This window comes from Garra rufa, chromosome 11, assembly GCF_049309525.1.
Source record: "Garra rufa chromosome 11, GarRuf1.0, whole genome shotgun sequence".
NCBI lineage: Eukaryota > Metazoa > Chordata > Actinopteri > Cypriniformes > Cyprinidae > Garra > Garra rufa.
In genome coordinates this window covers 47,468,782-47,486,359 of record NC_133371.1, presented here as the reverse complement: position 1 = coordinate 47,486,359, position 17,578 = coordinate 47,468,782, and the positions used below count along the sequence as shown (strand labels likewise).

The window sequence follows — 17,578 nt, the reverse complement described above, 5'->3', positions numbered from 1 at the left end:
ATTCAAAAAAAAATTTGTGTATACATAATAAATATACACTATACACACATATATATTAAGAATATATAAATACATACACATATGCATGCATATATTTGAGAAGAATTTTATGTTTATATACTAAATGTTTTTATATATAATATAAATTATATGAATATAATGTAATTATGCAATCAGCGTTATGTAATTATTATAAAAAGTAAAGCACAATTTAAAATGAAAATTGAAAATATAAAAAATTAAAGCTAATTAAAATATTAATAAATACTATAAAAAATAAACAATACATAATACTAAAAATAACACTGAGTTACAGAAATTAATATACAATGAAATGAAAAACTATGCAGGTCATAATTTTGTTAAAGCAGAATGAATTATTAATTATAAATCAGATCATTATTTGTGCTGTAAATTGTCTAAATCATCTTCTGAGTATTTTGAAGTTTATTGTCAACTACTGCCACTTCAAATGCATTAATATAACTGTGATTTTGGCCATTTAAATAAATAAATGGTTTTTCGTGTTTTTCCTCCATGTATTTTGGTTTTTCGTGTTTTTCCTCCATGTATTTTGCCAATTTTTTTCACCATTGCATAAATTAAATAGCCAATATTTGCTTTTTACAATTTTGTCTTGCTTTTCAAAGAAAACAAATCAATTACAAAACAACAATTTAAAAATATTTAACACTGAACATTTGTAACATTCCAGTAGACATTATAGCCTACCAACAAAGCACAATTTAACTTAAAATTAGTTAAAGTTAGTAAAATAATATACTTTGGCCATTTTTAAGACGTCCTTCTTGAATCAGGCATATGTTTTTAATGTACAAATAAATGCAGCCTTGCTGAGGAAAGGAGAATGTTATAATAAATGTATTAATAGAGCTGTTGTAGGGATTATCATTATTTTTGTCTAACTTTTTTTTTTTGTTTTACAGAACAACAGTAAAATGACAATACTTTCATTTATAAATGTTGACTTATTATTTTGGCGGAAACCCAAAAGACCTCCTCAAGAAGACTACTTTTTGCTGACAGCAGCAGATTTATGAATGATTCTCATCTTTGGACTTTGAACCATAACGTTCCGTAGTTTATTTACTAATAGATGATTTCATGTATCATACAGTAACCAGCAACAGCCAGCCCTTTCTCTTCTCATGGAAGACATGCGATGCACTTCTAAACAGTCTCTCGCTGTCGGTGCCTGGAATAATTTTTGCATCTTTTTCAGACAGTTTTAAATGCTTCCACACTGCCCACATGTTTGCTGCATTAGTGCGCGCCTCTGTTTGATCACGTCACGTCATTGTTTGGTATCATTTATTGGGCCTTTTCGCTTATTCGGCCGAACACAAGAGATTTTTTTGCTATTTTCTTCCAAAATATTTTGGTTGCTGAAAATTCGGTGCATCCCTACTCTTCACACACACTAGTCCATCTCCTCCTCACTATAAACAGTTGGACAAATCAGTGAAGTTCCTTGTGTTGATGCATCAGTGCAAAACCACGGCCCACATGAGACAGATTCAGCGTAAAGCTTTAATGACTTTAGCGTGTGATGCTGGAAGTCTGTCAGAGATCCAGAGCATGTGTGTCACCTCAGGGCGGCCGTGTCATTGACTATCCCAGACTCTCGCAGCCTCAGGACCGAGTTTATTCTCCACTCAGGAGAACAATGAAGCTCAAACATCTCCATCTGCTCGAGCCTGGTCCTGCTGAGAGACGCCAACCTCCCAAACACTACAGTCTGCCTGCAAAACACACGCTTCCAGACGAGACACAAACCTCCCTCAACTGCTCTTCAGGTGAACATCTGCCAGCGAAGAGAACAAACCTGCTGTTTGGAGTCTAAACTAAATGTCCTTTACGACTGCTGCTGCTGAATTTCTCAGTTTGTTTAAATCCACGTGGAGTTTAGAGTATAATTTTTTATCCATATTAATTTCACACTTGTCTTTATGTCGCTTTGTTTCATATTTACAGTGTATACGTTTTTCGTTTTTTAACCTCAAAAGAAAGGAAGTGAAATGTTACAATATGCCCCATAGGTGGATACATTGTAACATCTGAGGGGCACGTTGTTACATTACCATATGACAGCATAAAATGTTATCTGGTGGAATGGAAAAAAAAATACAAAAATAAATATTAATATAGAATTACTAACTTTTTCAAATAAAATAATTGTTTGCGGTAAATATGAACAAGGACACGGAAATGTCATAATTACACCATAAATGCATATAATTAAAGTCTACTGTGTTTCACAGTAAACGCATATAGGTTTCAAGTAAAAGAGCATTTTTAGATAAACAAGACAATAATAGATGGCACTCGTGGAGGTAGAAAAGCAAAGTTCTTTATTAAAAGCAGAATTGCTTGTAATAAAGATTTAAATGTAAAAGAAAAGACAGTAGAACAGAAGGTTTCTGTCAATAGTGATTTTTAATGTAGAATGTTTGTGATAATGTAAGAAAAGTAGTTTAAATGTTTTACCACTTGCTTGCGCAACTTAATATATAAATCTAGAACTAAATGCAAAAGTAAAAAGAATTGAATAATGTGTTGCTTATATTTATTGCGTTTAAACTAGTCTATAAAAGATGCTAAAAGATACTGTACTGTTTTACTGCACTGTGTAAAATATGGATCACAATGCTGAAAAAGCATTTTCAATAATGTTTGGATCTGAAATCAATATAATGGATACATGTGTTTGTGGAAATCAGGCTTGTGCTGTAAGCTATTGTGCAATAATTGCAATTCTAAAAACAAAAATGCACTGCATGATCAAACATTTAGGTGAGGAAAATATATATTTTTGAAAAATGTCTAAAAAATGCTCCCCGCTCACAAGAGCCAATTAAAACGTGAATGTCACCGTTAAAAAAACAAACAAACAAAAACAAACAGAAAATTCAGGCCCTAAATAAATGCCTTAAAAATCCTGAATGGAGTATCATTATAAATTATTTTACATGACACTGCAGGCAAAAACACTGTTTTTTCATGCACCTTTCAAGTTTGAGATTTTTGGCTTTTTGGTGTTTCATAAAGTGTTTTTTTTTTTCAGACTAGTGGAAAGAAAACACTCAAAAGACACTGTTAAGTGTTTCTTTTATAGCACTTTACCTATTTGTGTCAACAGATTTCAATTACAATCCATATTTTTAAAGGCTGTTTTCTCAAAATGAGTTTTTTCTCCTACACTGAGCCATAAATCTCCACTTCAGGAGCACTTACACACACCAAACTTCACATTTTTATTCCTGTCTATATCCTGAAGGTTTTTACAGAGGGATTTGTTCATTTATAATTTTCTTGATTTTATACAACATTTTTTCCCCAAAACAAAATGGAAAAAAGTGACAAAATTTGAAACACAAAATCCCCTCAGTAAAAACATTAGACTCTAATATGTCAAAAAAAATTTACAAGAATTTTGAAACCAACTTCATCCAGAGTTTAGATTTTTGTACTAGAAATGTATGCAATTTAGCGCATATTTCATTAAATAATGCCTCGTTTGCATATTTAAACCTAAAATTTCAGAAAACTTGTAATACAAAAAAAAATGGTTACATGGATCGGCAGATCCCGATCGGAGCGCCTAGTAAAAGTGACAGCAAAGACATTTGTAATGATACAAATGATTTCCAGGGAAATATACACAAGAATCAGTGCACTAGATCATGTATGTGTGTGTCTCCAGCACAGATGACCCTCGTTACGATCCGGGCCTCATTAAGGATCCATTACTGAGACCCTCGTTAAAATGAGCGCTGAGACGGATCGGAGGGGAAAAAGATGATTGGATTAAGTCATTATATAAATGTGATTTTACTGGGGAAAAAACTCCCCGTCTGTCGCTGCAGACTTTAACAAGTGCAGGTCTGAGAGAGAAAAATGCTGAAAATCACACTTCAGCACAGTTTCATAGCTAGAGCTAATAAAACACCTGCAAAAACCAGTGGAGACGTCTGTAGAAGTCAATGTTTCATAATAGATCTTCACTACAACCCGCCAAAACAAAAGTTTGGTTTAAGATTATGACAGAAGTATATTATGTACAGTCGTGGCCAAAAGTTTTATGGCCAAATCCTGACTGATAGCAACCCATTCTTTCATAATCACTTCTTGGAGTTTGTCAGAATTAGTGGGTTTTTGTTTGTCCACCCGCCTCTTGAGGATCGACCACAAGTTCTCGATGGGATTAAGATCTGGGGAGTTTCCAGGCCATGGACCCAAAATTTCAACATTTTGGTCCCTGAGCCACTTAGTTATCAATTTTGCCTTATGGCACGGTGCTCCATCGTGCTGGAAAATGCATTGTTCTTCACCAAATTGTTGTTGGATTGTTGGAAGAAGTTGCTGTTGGAGGGTGTTTTGGTACCATTCTTTATTCATGTGTTTTTGGGCAAAATTGTGAGTGAGCCCACTCCCTTGGATGAGAAGCAACCCTTACACATGAATGGTCTCAGGATGCTTTACTGTTGGCATGACACAGGACTGATGGTAGCGCTCACCTTTTCTTCTCCGGACAAGTCTTTTTCCAGATGCCCCAAACAATCGGAAAGAGGCTTCATCGGAGAATATGACTTTGCCCCAGATCTCAGCAGTCCATTCGCCATACTTTTTGCAGAAGATCAATCTGTCCCTGATCTTTTTTTTGGAGAGAAGTGGCTTCTTTGCTGCCCTTCTTGACACCAGGCCATCTTTCAAAAGTCTTGTCCTCACTGTGTGTCAGATGCGCTCACACCTGCCTGCTGCCATTCCTGAGCAAGCTCTGCACTGGTGGCACTCCGATCCCGCAGCTCAATCCTCTTTAGGAGACCATCCTGGCGCTTGCTGGACTTTCTTGGACGCCCTGAAGCCTTCTTAACAAGAATTGAACCTCTTTCCTTGAAGTTCTTGATGATCCTATAAATTGTTGATTTAGGTGCAATCTTAGTAGCCACAATATCCTTGCCTGTGAAGCCATTTTTATGCAACGCAATGATGGGTGCACGTGTTTCTTTGCCATGGTCACCATGGTTAACAATGGAAGAACAATGATTTCAAGCATCACCCTCCTTTTAACATGTCAAGTCTGCCATTCTAACCCAATCAGCCTGACATAATGATCTCAACATTCTCACCTGAGTTAACAAGACGATTACTGAAATGATCTCAGCAGGTCCTTTAATGACAGCAATGAAATGCAGTGGAAAGTTTTTATCGGGATTAAGTTGATTTTCATGGCAAAGAAGGACTATGCAATTCATCTGATCACTCTTCATAACATTCTGGAGTATATGCAAATTGCTATTATAAAAACTTAAGCAGCAACTTTTCCAATTTCCAATATTTATGTAATTCTCAAAACTTTTGGCCACGACTGTACAATGCATGTACAATGCAAAAAATGTCAAGTTTTTAAGTTAAAAAAGGTTAAGTGCCTTATGTTTATACAAGTCATTTCAACATAAATTATGTTAAACTGACCTAAAGTTGATTTATCTTATAAAACAAAACTGAAACTGCTCAATGTATTTTGATGAGTTAATGTAAAAACTTAAGATGCCATGACCTACGGATTATATCATTTTAAAATTTTCATATCATACTTCTCAAAGTAATAATAATTATAGTTATAATAATAATAATAATAATAGTTGAGCAAAACATGATTTTTGTTACTTTTTAGGGAATACCAAAAAAAAGTTTTCTTTGCAATACTTTGCAAATAAAAGTAATTGTTTAAATTGAATTTGATTGCATTTTAATACATTAATAACACTATTAAATATGTATGCATTCATTTGATTATCACTGTTTTTCATAATAAATTTATATTAAATTATAAAACACAGAATCCAGAAAAATGAAAACAGAGAATGTCTGAAAAAATAAAACATATTTGGGCACTATTATTGTTAGAATTTTACTGTCACGAGTCTGGGCTGCGGGTTTTCCCTTCACCGCCAGAGGTCGCTGTCTCCCTTCCTCCGGCACTCCACTCCTCTAAATTGTCTACACCTGTCTGATTGCACACACCTGTCACTCGTTACACCCACAGCTGTTCCCTATTACCAGAGACTATATAGTTTCCCCTCTCCCTACACTCTGTCTGTTGGTATTGTATTTGTATTCTGAAGTTCCAGTAAGTGTCATGTCAGGTTGTGCCGTGTTGCCCTTATGTTTTTTGTTTGTGCCGTGTTGGCCTTTTTGGTTTGAATTAAAGAGCACCTTACCTGCATTTTGGACCCTGACCTCATCTTTTCGTGCCGCTCTTCCTAGCGCCCCGTGACATTTACTGCATTATTAAATTGTTAAAATTTTATGAATTCAATTGGTTAAATGTTTCTTTTTGACTATTAAAATTTTATTGAACTGTTTAAAATGAATCTAGAAAAACTTAAAACAGAAAACATAAGATAAATAATTAAATAAATTTAACTGTTAAAGTTTCAATTAATTATTCATTTTAATATAAATTGAGTTATTAAATACATTATATAAATATTACGTTTTCTGACTACAATTGAATATACATAATTTTATGATTATTAAAATTTTATTTAAACATTAAATGGATCTACTATACATATTTACACACACATATATATATATATATATATATATATATATATACACACATACATACATACTAGTGGTGGGCTGTTATTGGCGTTAACGTGACACTCTTATCGGGCGATAAAAAAAAAAATCGCCCTTAATCTACTGTATTCTCAAAGTTGGGTTGGGAGCTGGGTCTATACTACGCAAGCTATGATGACTTTCACCTTGATATTTCAGCACGGATGTATACCTAGCCGAATTGCACTGTAGGGGGCGAGAACGAGTCTTCGAACCTGTGTGTATGCCTACTGTGAAATTACCACATCAAACGGGACGTGCTAACATGGATGCAGCTATGAAGCCGCCAGGTTTGCTTCAGGGCAGGGGCTTTGCTAGACCCTTTTTACTGGGGCATGTGCCCCAGTGAAAATCTGCTGTGCCCCAGTAAAATCTCAAATTTGAGTTATAATTTACTTTGATAATCCCGAAATAAAGACATTAAACTATATGCAACAACTGAATTGACGTTTCTAAAAGCAAAGCAGTTTAACCGAAGACTATACACGCAGATATCCATGCCCGCGCGCATCTGTGTATTTAACTGGGACGCACACATCGTGCAGCCTTTTACACAGAAGTACATTCAGTGTAGGAATAGTTGTTTACACAAGTTTGTATAGTTAATTGTGCTGTAAATGCAATTGTCAAGCAGTTTGTGATGCATTTTGGAAACAGGAGATGAGCCCCTGGTCTAATGCACCACCTGGCTTGAGAAAACAGTTCTCAAAGACTTACTTTTAGTCATTATTTGGGTAGCAGACATATTCTGAATGTCTTCGGCAGAATTCAAATTAGCCATTTTAATCTAGATTAATCTAGATTAATTCCAAGATTACAGCGAGATCTATGCCCACCACTAATACATACATAACATACATTACATACATACGCATATTCTATTTTTTCAGATTTATTTCTCTAGATTTTATGATATAATACAAATTTATTGTCAAAAGAAGTGCTAATCAAAAATAATTACAATGTAGTTAATTTCAAAATGTAATAAAATACAATTGATTTTATTTGTTGGGGGAAAAAGTATTGCACAACAGATTTACTGTTTAAATGAAAACATGGGACAAAAAAACACAAGAAATGAGTCAAAAATATTATTTTTTACTAAACTGTGTTATTGTTATTACATTAAGAACTAAAAAAAAGTGATCAAAGTCATTGGAACTTGTGTTTTTCATTAACTTCTCAGAATAAGTTGATCAATTTCAGTATAAATAAGTTTAAAGCATTGACTTTTTTTTACAGTGGCTAGTGTGTTTGATTTGTGTGTAGTAGGTGTTATTGTTGAGCTTCAGCATTTGTTTTCTCAGCATATTTTCCAGGTAACGGCCGCCTACACGATCTGCGCTCGTCAGCTGAGACGGGAAATGTGTGTGTAATAAATGCTGTAGGATCTGATGTGACACGCAGGTGTGTGTTTGTGTGTTTGTGAAGGGCGGCTGGTGTCGAAATAACTCTAAGCAAACACACTGATCGCAGCTGAGACCCTGCGGCGCGTCTCACGCTCAGAGACACAAACACACACCCAAAAATACACACGCATGCGGAGAGGACGAGAAAACAGAAGGGCGAAAAGAAAGAGAGAGGGATGCTGCTAAGATATGTTTGCTCTTAGAGTGAAATTCATAAAACTACAAGTTTAGGGTTGGTAAAATTGTTGAAAGAAGTCTCTTTTGCTCATCAAAAATACAGTAAAAATGTGAAATATTATTATTATTTAAAATAGCTGTTTCCTATGTGAATATCTGTTCAAATGTAATTTATTTCTGGGATCAAAGGTGAATTTTCAGCATCATTACTGCAGTCTTCAGTGTCACATGATTCTTCCAAAATCATTCTAATATGCTGATTTGCTACATTTATTTAATCAAAAATACAGTACAAAATGTGAAAAATTATTATGATTTAAAATAGCTGTTTTCTATGTAAATATCTGTTAAAATGTAATTTATTTCTGTGATTAAAGCTGAATTTTTAGCATCATTACTGCAGTCTTCAGCATCACATGATCCTTTAGAAATCATTCTGTGCTGATTTGCTGCTTGAGAAATATTTCTGATTATTATCAATGTTGAAAACAGTTGTGCTGCCCAATATTTTTGTGGAAAACGTAATGCATTTTATTTTTCAGGATTCACAGATGAATAGAAAGTTCAAAAGGACAGCATTTATTTGAAAGAGAATTTTTTTGTAACATAAATGACTTGTCACTTTTAATGCATCCTTGCTAAATAAAAATATTATTTTATTTTAAAAAATTATTTTAATATTAGATTTACAATATATATTTTTAAAAGATTTGCAGTTTTGTTTTTTATTTTTTTAAGAAATAATAAATTGTATATAAAAATGTTTTTTTTTTAGGAATTAATTTAGAAAATTGTGTGATATAATATTATATATATATATATAATATTTTTTTGTTTGTTTGTTTGTGTCAGCATTTTTCAGTATTGAATAAAAGTAAAATATTTATAACATCTTATCTTATTTTATATTGTTGCAAGGGCTCGCCTTAATGAATTCTGGGATTGCATTATTGAACCAATAAGTGAAGCATGTGACGTTCAAAGTGAACAGTGCAGTCGTGTGAACGAAGAAAGTGAGGGAAACGTTTTTTAAAGGTACAGCCGCCCATTTTCCAATTGGTGAATTCCAATTTGATGCAAAAACATAATCACAATATTTTATATTTTATAAATTTCCTACCATAAATGCATCAAAAGGTAATTTTTGCTTAGTAATATGCATTGCTGAGAACTTCATTTGGACAACTTTAAAGGCTTTCTCAATATTTAGATTTTTTTTTTTTTGAACCCTCAGATTCCAGATTGTATCTCGCCCAAATATTGTTCCATCTAACCATACATCAATGGAAAACTTATTTATTCAGCTTTCAGATGAATCTCAATCTTCAAAAAAATTTACCCTTATGACTGGTTATTCCTCCATCTTTCCTCGTCCTCTTTCTCAGAGCGGGTAATGTGACAGGCGTGTGTCTGACTGATTGTCAGCTCGGATCCTGACCGGCGGCCCGAGGTTTGATCCGTGAGCCGCCGTTGGCCGTCAGATTGATGGACGGTCAGACGTGCCTTTGAGGGCCGGAGGAGCGGCTGTCACCGGCCCGACGTTTGTCCTCTGGAGGATTGGGAAGCGCTGGGAGAGAGCAGCGGACTGAGGAGCGTTAAAGCACGACGCTCGCTCACCTGCCGTCTGTCTGCCGCTAATGTGATGACATCCGGCCCATGCGTTTGACTCAGCTGTCAAAATATGACGTGAGCTCAGACTGAAATCACGTCTCGTCCTCTACAGCTGGCATATGACTGGCTTCTCCAGTGATGTTCAGTCGCGCTGCTGACCGCCGGCTCACCGTGACAAATGACCTCGCCAAGTCAAAAACATCCGCAGTTAAAAATCAGTAACGATTAATAGGAACATTTCACCTGCAAATGAAAATTCATGTCATTCTGAACCTGTAGGAGACTCTTCCTTTAGTAAAACACAAAAAGAGACATTCAGAAGGAAAATACCATGGAAGTGAATAACTTATCAGAACAGAGCCGTGTTGCAAAAATAGTTCCGTTTTGGATTCTAATGGCAAAGTAGCTAGATTTTGTTTCGTTTCTTTATTAAGTTAATTTAGAAATATGTTTGGAACATTTCATGTTTGATAAAATTCAAGCTTTTGTTTTGTAAAATAACGACCAAACGGCCAGCTGCAATGTTGAGCATGTAGCCTTCTCAAATCAACAAGACTTGCCTAAAATAAAATCTATAGACAAAACAATTGATGCATGGCACAATATTAATTTAAACATTTAACCTAAATTAATGTGCGCTTTTAGACGCATATCCAATCATTTGTGCTGAGAGTGGAAGCTAAAGCGCACTTTTCAGGACATGGAGGCGCCAGCGCGATCACTTGCATTTTTTTCTTAATAACAGTGGAAACCTAAAATACGCCATCATTTTTGCTCATAAAGGTAAGAGTAACTCATCATTCAGAACTGCAAAAAGTCTTTTATTTGTGCGCACTCACAATGCCAACAAAATGTTGTGCTTTTGTAAAATAGCTAACAGAAAACAAACATGCACTTTCTGCCATCTCTGTCTTGAGGAGAGCTTCACAAAAATGATTCGAAACTCCAAATATTTGCCTCACAGACATGATAAAGACATATAGAATGCTTTAAATTACTACTTTGAAATGAAATAATTATTGTAATAAAATCAAGTTATATTGCGTAAAGTTAATGTAAAACCTACTGGGCTGTGGCATCCAATCTGTCTCCACATTTAACATGAAAAACAGTAATAAAAACCAGTGTTGTGAAATCATTTCGTTGACGCCACTTTTTTTCATGACGATAACGAGACGATGACGAGATAAAAATGGCTCGCTGATGACTAAAACATGCCGAGACGTGTGTGAGTTTTCTTTGACGAGACGAGAATAGACAAAAATGTTAGTGGGTGGTCCGTCAGACGTTTAAAATGCATGACATTTCTGCTTATTGTGCATGCCAATCAAAACCTTAAACGTATCTGCCGCTATGGCAAGCCGTTTTAGCATTAAATACTCTTTGCCATACTAGTATGGCAAGCCGTTTTAGCATTCCATCCTTGTTTGTCTTTTATGTTTTAAAACATTCCTTCATTATTGTAATTATTGGTGAAAACAGTCGATCCGGAAGCTCACATTGTGTTGAACTATAGATCTGCTATTTTCAGAACTTACAAGTGACACTACCCAACAGCAAAATACTTACTGACCTACATTAATTTGTTAAAAGACTACTTTTTCCCCTTTTTTTTGACTAAAACTAGACTAAAACCTTTTTGACTTTTCGTCGACTAAAATTGGACTAAAACTATCACATATAGAAGTGACTAAAATTTGACTAAAACTAATAAGCATTTTAGTCCAAAAGACTAAGACTAAATCTAAGATGGTTGTCAAAAACAACACTGATAAAAACATAGGCTTCAACTCAGTTAACTGGCTGATTATGAGAAAAATAAAACAATGTTGGCAAAGTTATAGACTTGTTGGTTTTTCTGAGGTAGCCTAAATGTTCTGTTACTATTATTATGACTTACAAGACGTTTTATTTACTTTTTAACTCTGATCAATTTTATGAGACACCTTTTTTTTAAAATGAATGTTTATTGCATGCTGCAAATAATAAAAAAAGGAAAAGATCATTGATTCACATGCCGTCTCATCTGAGGTGAATATAGTTATCTCACTAAAAATTAAAGAGCGTAAAAACACACTTGTTGTTTGTATTTTATCATAAATCCCCCATATGATTGTAAAGCGCTTTGGGTGTACGGCAATACACAATAAAGCGCTATATAAATGCATCATTCATTCATTCATTCATTCATAAAATTTCAAAATAAAATTGCCATTAGAATCCAAATCTGAACTATTTTAATGACTGTAACACAGGCTCTTTTCTGATAAGTTGTCGGACAAAGACAGGGCTCGGGCCTGAGCATTTTGGGCCAAGGCTAGGCCCGTGCAGGACTCTATTCGTTCTCTTGTTTCAATTAAAATTTCCCCATCGGCTCGGCGGGCACCCAATCTGCCCGGGCCCATATGCACCTGCATACCCAGACGCTATGCCCCTGTTTGTCATCTTAAGCCGGCAGTCAGCAGCGTGACTGAACATCACTGTAGAAGCCAGTCATATGAAGCTCAACAACTACTAGACACAAATTAAACACAGAAAAAATGTGCTAGAAACATAGCAGTCAAATCAACTTTTAGAGCTCTGTACGTCCTGGAAGGTAATTGAATCGTCCTGCTCTAGATTAAACACACCGGACAATACTATAATCAGTAGGCTTCTTTCAGCCTGCTGGGAGATGCAAGAACCCTTCATCGAAATTATTTTTTTATATTCTGTCACTTTAAAAAAGCCCTGGCTTCCTTACTGCTGCCAATACGAAGTTCTCGTGCCAAATCGGCCCATTTGTTTCCTAATCGTGTTCATTTCTGAAACGCAGCGAATCATCTGCGCTCCAGGCTGTTCGCCGTCTCTGCGTTTCTCTCAGTTTCTCACATCCTGCACTAAAAGGGACCAAAGGTGGTGCTTAAAAGCTCTAAAAGGATGGTTTAATGAATGAGCCGCGCACCAAACGGAGGTGATAATGAGGTGTTGGTGCTCGGATCACATGGACGGGTGGGACCGGAGATCGGCGGGCCGCGGGTTCAGCGTTTCGGCTCTGATAACGACTTCACCTCCATTAGCAGGAGCGGCGGACAATCAGACGGCTGCTCAGGATTCACTGCACGACTGTAATCCGTCAGACGGCAGGAATGCGGTAATATGCGCCTAATAGAGGCTCGGACATGTCTCTGTGAGACAGACGGAGACGCGGAGGACAGAGGAGGGAGAAAACCAGACACAATAAGCCATATATCCTTGTTAGGTGACATGCAAGACACACACATGCTTACACGCACACTCAAACACACTCCAAATACTGAACTAGGTCAGATGAACAGCTACTTTCAACCAAAACAAAAAAACAAAAAACTAAATAAATAGAAAACACTTAAATACCATTAAGGTTGCTGGCAGAAACTATGGAAGCCCGTTTCTGCCACTGAATAAAAAAAAAATAAAAAAAGGTAATTGCCACTTTTTCATCTCACAATTCTGACTTTTTTCCCCATAATTGCATCATATAAACTCACAATTCTGACTTTTGAGTTATAAATGCACAATTGCGAGTTATAAAGTCAGACTTACAGATATATTGCATCTCGCAATTCTAACTTTTTTCTTGCAATTGCGATTTTTTTTTGTATCTTGCAATTTTGACTTTTTCCTCATAATTGCATCATATAAACTCACAATTCTGACTTTTGAGTTATAAATGCACAATTGCGAGTTATAAAGTCAGACTTACTAGATACAGATATATTGCATCTCGCAATTCTAACTTTTTTCTTGCAATTGCGATTTTTTTTTGTATCTTGCAATTTTGACTTTTTCCTCATAATTACATCATATAAACTTTTTTTCTCAGAACTGTGAGGTATAGACACAATTGCGAGTTATAAAGTCAGAATTGCAAAATATTAAGTCATAATTCCGGGATATAAACTCACAATTGTGCATTTGTATCTCGTAATTCTGACTTTTTCTCGCAGTTGCAAGTTTGTATCTTGCAATTCTGACTTTTTCTCTCAATTGCTACTTTGTATATATCGCAATTCTGACTTTTTTTTCTTGCAATTGTGACTTTGTATTTTGAATTTTGACTTTTTTTCTCAGAATTACATCACATGAACTGGCAATTCCGACTTTTTTCTTAGAATTGTGAGATACAAATGCACAATTGTGAGTTATAAAGTCAGGCTTGGTAGATATAAAGTCAGAACTGTGGGATATAAACTCGCAATTCTGACTTTTTTTTTCTTTCAACTGAAAGTTTGTACCTCACAATCCAGACATTTTCTCAGAATTGTGAGATATAAACTCACAAGTTATAAAGTCCAGTTCAGAGGAGAAAAATGGCTAATTAGTATGTTCACAGAATTGCAAGTTTATATCTCACATTTCAATGACCTTTTTTTTTTTTTTAATTTTTTTATTTAGTGGCGGAAACAGGCTTCTACACTCAAAAAAGTCAACTAGCCACTTGTTTGATTTGCAAAATACAAATATGTCTGATTAATACGATTATAACGAGTTTACTTCTGTTAAATGATTGATTCTTGTTAGTTGTAACTAAATTAAGAAATAATCAAATGAATTAGATCAGCACTTGTTGATTCAATGAGCCCGATTCGCTTCATATCAACAACTCTCTCTGATGAGTCACTGCGCATGCGCAGTACTGCGACGGAATCACGTGGGTACAGACGGCTGGAAGCGCCAGCGGTTTGAACTGCTGCGTTTAAACGTTCTTCATCCTTGATATTGAGGGTAAGTACTTTATTGATATAATGTTCCAGTTTGCACTTAGTAACATGGGATAATAAGGAATTACACACTGTAGCGATGTTTCAAAGTAGGCTTATGTAAATTCCGTTGTCTTTGTCGATACAAGTTTCACCCTAACGTTAATATATCCGCTACAATTTGTGCATTTCTGTCACAATTCAATGCTAACCACGCCTATTAACTAATAACTATTAACTACATAACCTACGTTAAACCTGAAGTCTACCCCAACATTGGGAGAGGAAAGACTGCACAGTCGAACACACCATGCACTCGTTTTTCTGTTTGTAAGTTCATGTAATGCTATTTATACGCTTTACTTTTACGTAACTTGTTGTATGTTGAATCAGTATGCACTTCTCATCGCTCTTTTTAGTCTAGCTAACGTTTATAGAGCTGTTTTGTTTGTTTTTCTTGAGTTCCGAAATGTTACATATTGCTACCCAGCTTATTGAATACAGTTTGCAAAAATTGTCAAGTAAAATCTATAATGCAGTCGACCATATATATTAAATGTCCTAACAAATTGCAGTTAAAGTGATTGAATAGGTATGCATGGTTTTATTTGGGAAATATAGTATATAACTTATACACTTTGTTTGTTTTGTTTTTCACAGCAGAAAAAAAAAATACATCGCATAGCTGTCCCCATCCTCTTCTGGTGTGGACCTCACCTTTACATGGTAAGTAGTTTTTTTTAAAAACACTCACATACAGTAATGTATAACTAACTATCCTTGAATACTGAACTTTTCTTTCTCTTTCAGTGACATGTATGTGGCAGTGCAGCAAATGTTGCAAAGGAGAGTTGCAGGTACAAATTACTTAAGCATTATAAACTAAACATTGCTTTGGAAGTGGCAGTCATTATGTTTGTGTACAGTAGTCAACATTTGAAGTGGATTAAAACCTTTTTAATAAAACTGTATTAAGGTGGGATTATGGGTAAGGTAAGGGACAGGTTTGGTGTTAAGGGTGGGTTTTTGACCTAAGGACAACTTTTAATTAACTTTTTTGTTGACTACTATATATTTAAATGATGCATGCACATTGAAGACATGGGCAGGACTTAAAACCCATGTGTATAGAGTTCACCTGTTACATTCTACACAGACAGTAACACGTTCAGTACTCTTAAGCTGTGCCGCCGCTGAAGTTGATTTAATCTTGTCTCCACCCTACAGGATGACACTGTACATACCGTACCAGAGAAGCCTGTGTCATCAAGTCTCTGTGCATCTACTTGAATGAAGACCCTGAAAAACCAGTCAAGGCATATTTGGTGAGTTGATGAGAAAATTTCAAAAGCCATTCTGTACTTGGGTCATGTTTATCCTTGTTTGCTACAACAAAAATGTGACATGAGAGAACACTTAACTTAAAATTGACCTGGACAAATTGTTCATTAATAGGAAACTACTGGTACACTTAGACAAAGTTCTTATGTGAATTGGTTGATGTGCTAAACCAATAATTTTTTTATTCATAATGGTTGATCTCTCTTGGGGCCTAATTTACAAAACTTTGTGTAAAGCCCTACTAAATATATGAATTGATCTGAAATAATAATAAGAAATAAATTAAACAGCATCAGAAAACTATACTTGCGTGCTTTTTTTTATTGGAGTGCTTTATATTCTATGATGGTTATAATGTTTTAGCAGCCTCATTAATTTTAAATATGGTTGCCAGATAAATTATAACTTTTTATATATATATATATATATATATATATATATAAAATGCCCTGCAATAACACACCAGCACCCACTGTGACCTCAATAATAAACAGAAGAATTATCACTTTTCTGACAATTTTTAACTTAAAACTGAGAAATTATAACCTCTGATTCACATCAGAGCTCCTGTATTGGATTTAAGTTTACTTTACAGGTGTACATAATAAAGTGGCCAATAAGTGTATAAGCAATTCTTGTAATAATTATTTTTGTTTGTGATCTTTTATGTGTTTCGCCCCACAGGATTCAGACATCGAGTCAAAATGTACCATGGAGCAAACTGTGGCGGGAGTGTATGTCATACTGAAGGAGGGAACGCTTCCTAACAATGACCCACAGGACATTGGTGTCCTAACTGAAGGTGTGGAAGTCAGGCTTGTGCTGTTATTTGGACTGATATGCTGTTTGAATCCTGTTTTACAAACACTCAAATGGATTGGAGACTTAAAGTGCAGAAAGCAGTTTAAACTTATTTGTATGTGTATGTTAAAACTGAATAAAAAAATAAAAATGTTTAATTGTTTGCATGTTTTATGTGGTTATTCTGTAGATGTAATGTTTTGGTTCTTAGTTCTTTCACCTAAAACAAATCTAATTGAAACAACAAGATGTGTATTAATTAAAGTACCAAAATTATACATGAACAAGACATTAACTAGTAGATGTAACAAGGCAGAATTTTGTTGAATTGAAGTGCTTTTACTGACATATTTGACTAACACGATTCAAACATTTTGATTCAATTAGTTGGAAAGAAGCTACACTGACATGTTAAAACAGTGTTAAATCTACAAGTTTAAATCACATTCATATAACATATTCAAACCTTTTCAAGTTTATTAGATTGGTTTAGATGCGTTTTGGGTGCTACGATTAAATCATGTTCATTGAACAATTTATTTTTTTGAGTGTATAATAAACAGATCTGCGTGACCACGACTGTAAACTCTGGTCTTCTGTCTTTGCTCTCAGGTGGCAGACAATATTGACTAAACAGTAAATTCATATTTATATTTAAAGACGACATTAATCAAGCATCTCAATATTGAGAGGCATTAATGTAGCCTAAGAGTCTCAAGTATATTGGACACTTTAGATACTTCTGACTCATTATATTATTTCCTAGTGGAATTACAAATCCATGGCAGGGACTGCACAAGGACTAAAAACACAGAGTAAAACTGAGCAATGTTTCTGTTTCATAGAGTTAAGATGATCACTCAAGTA

At 35.0% G+C, this 17,578-nt stretch overlaps 1 protein-coding gene and 1 long non-coding RNA gene across 25 annotated transcripts in view; one reads left to right on the top strand and one right to left on the bottom strand.

Annotated features, from left to right (window-relative positions):
- Positions 1-17,578, bottom strand: part of celf6 (CUGBP Elav-like family member 6) — a 128,726-nt gene that overhangs the window by 98,393 nt on the left and 12,755 nt on the right. The gene's annotated exons all lie outside the window — the stretch shown is intronic.
- LOC141345133 (uncharacterized) lies at positions 15,794-16,874 on the top strand. Its single transcript, XR_012356946.1, has 2 exons — positions 15,794-15,894; positions 16,595-16,874. It is a non-coding gene; the product is annotated as an uncharacterized lncRNA (long non-coding RNA).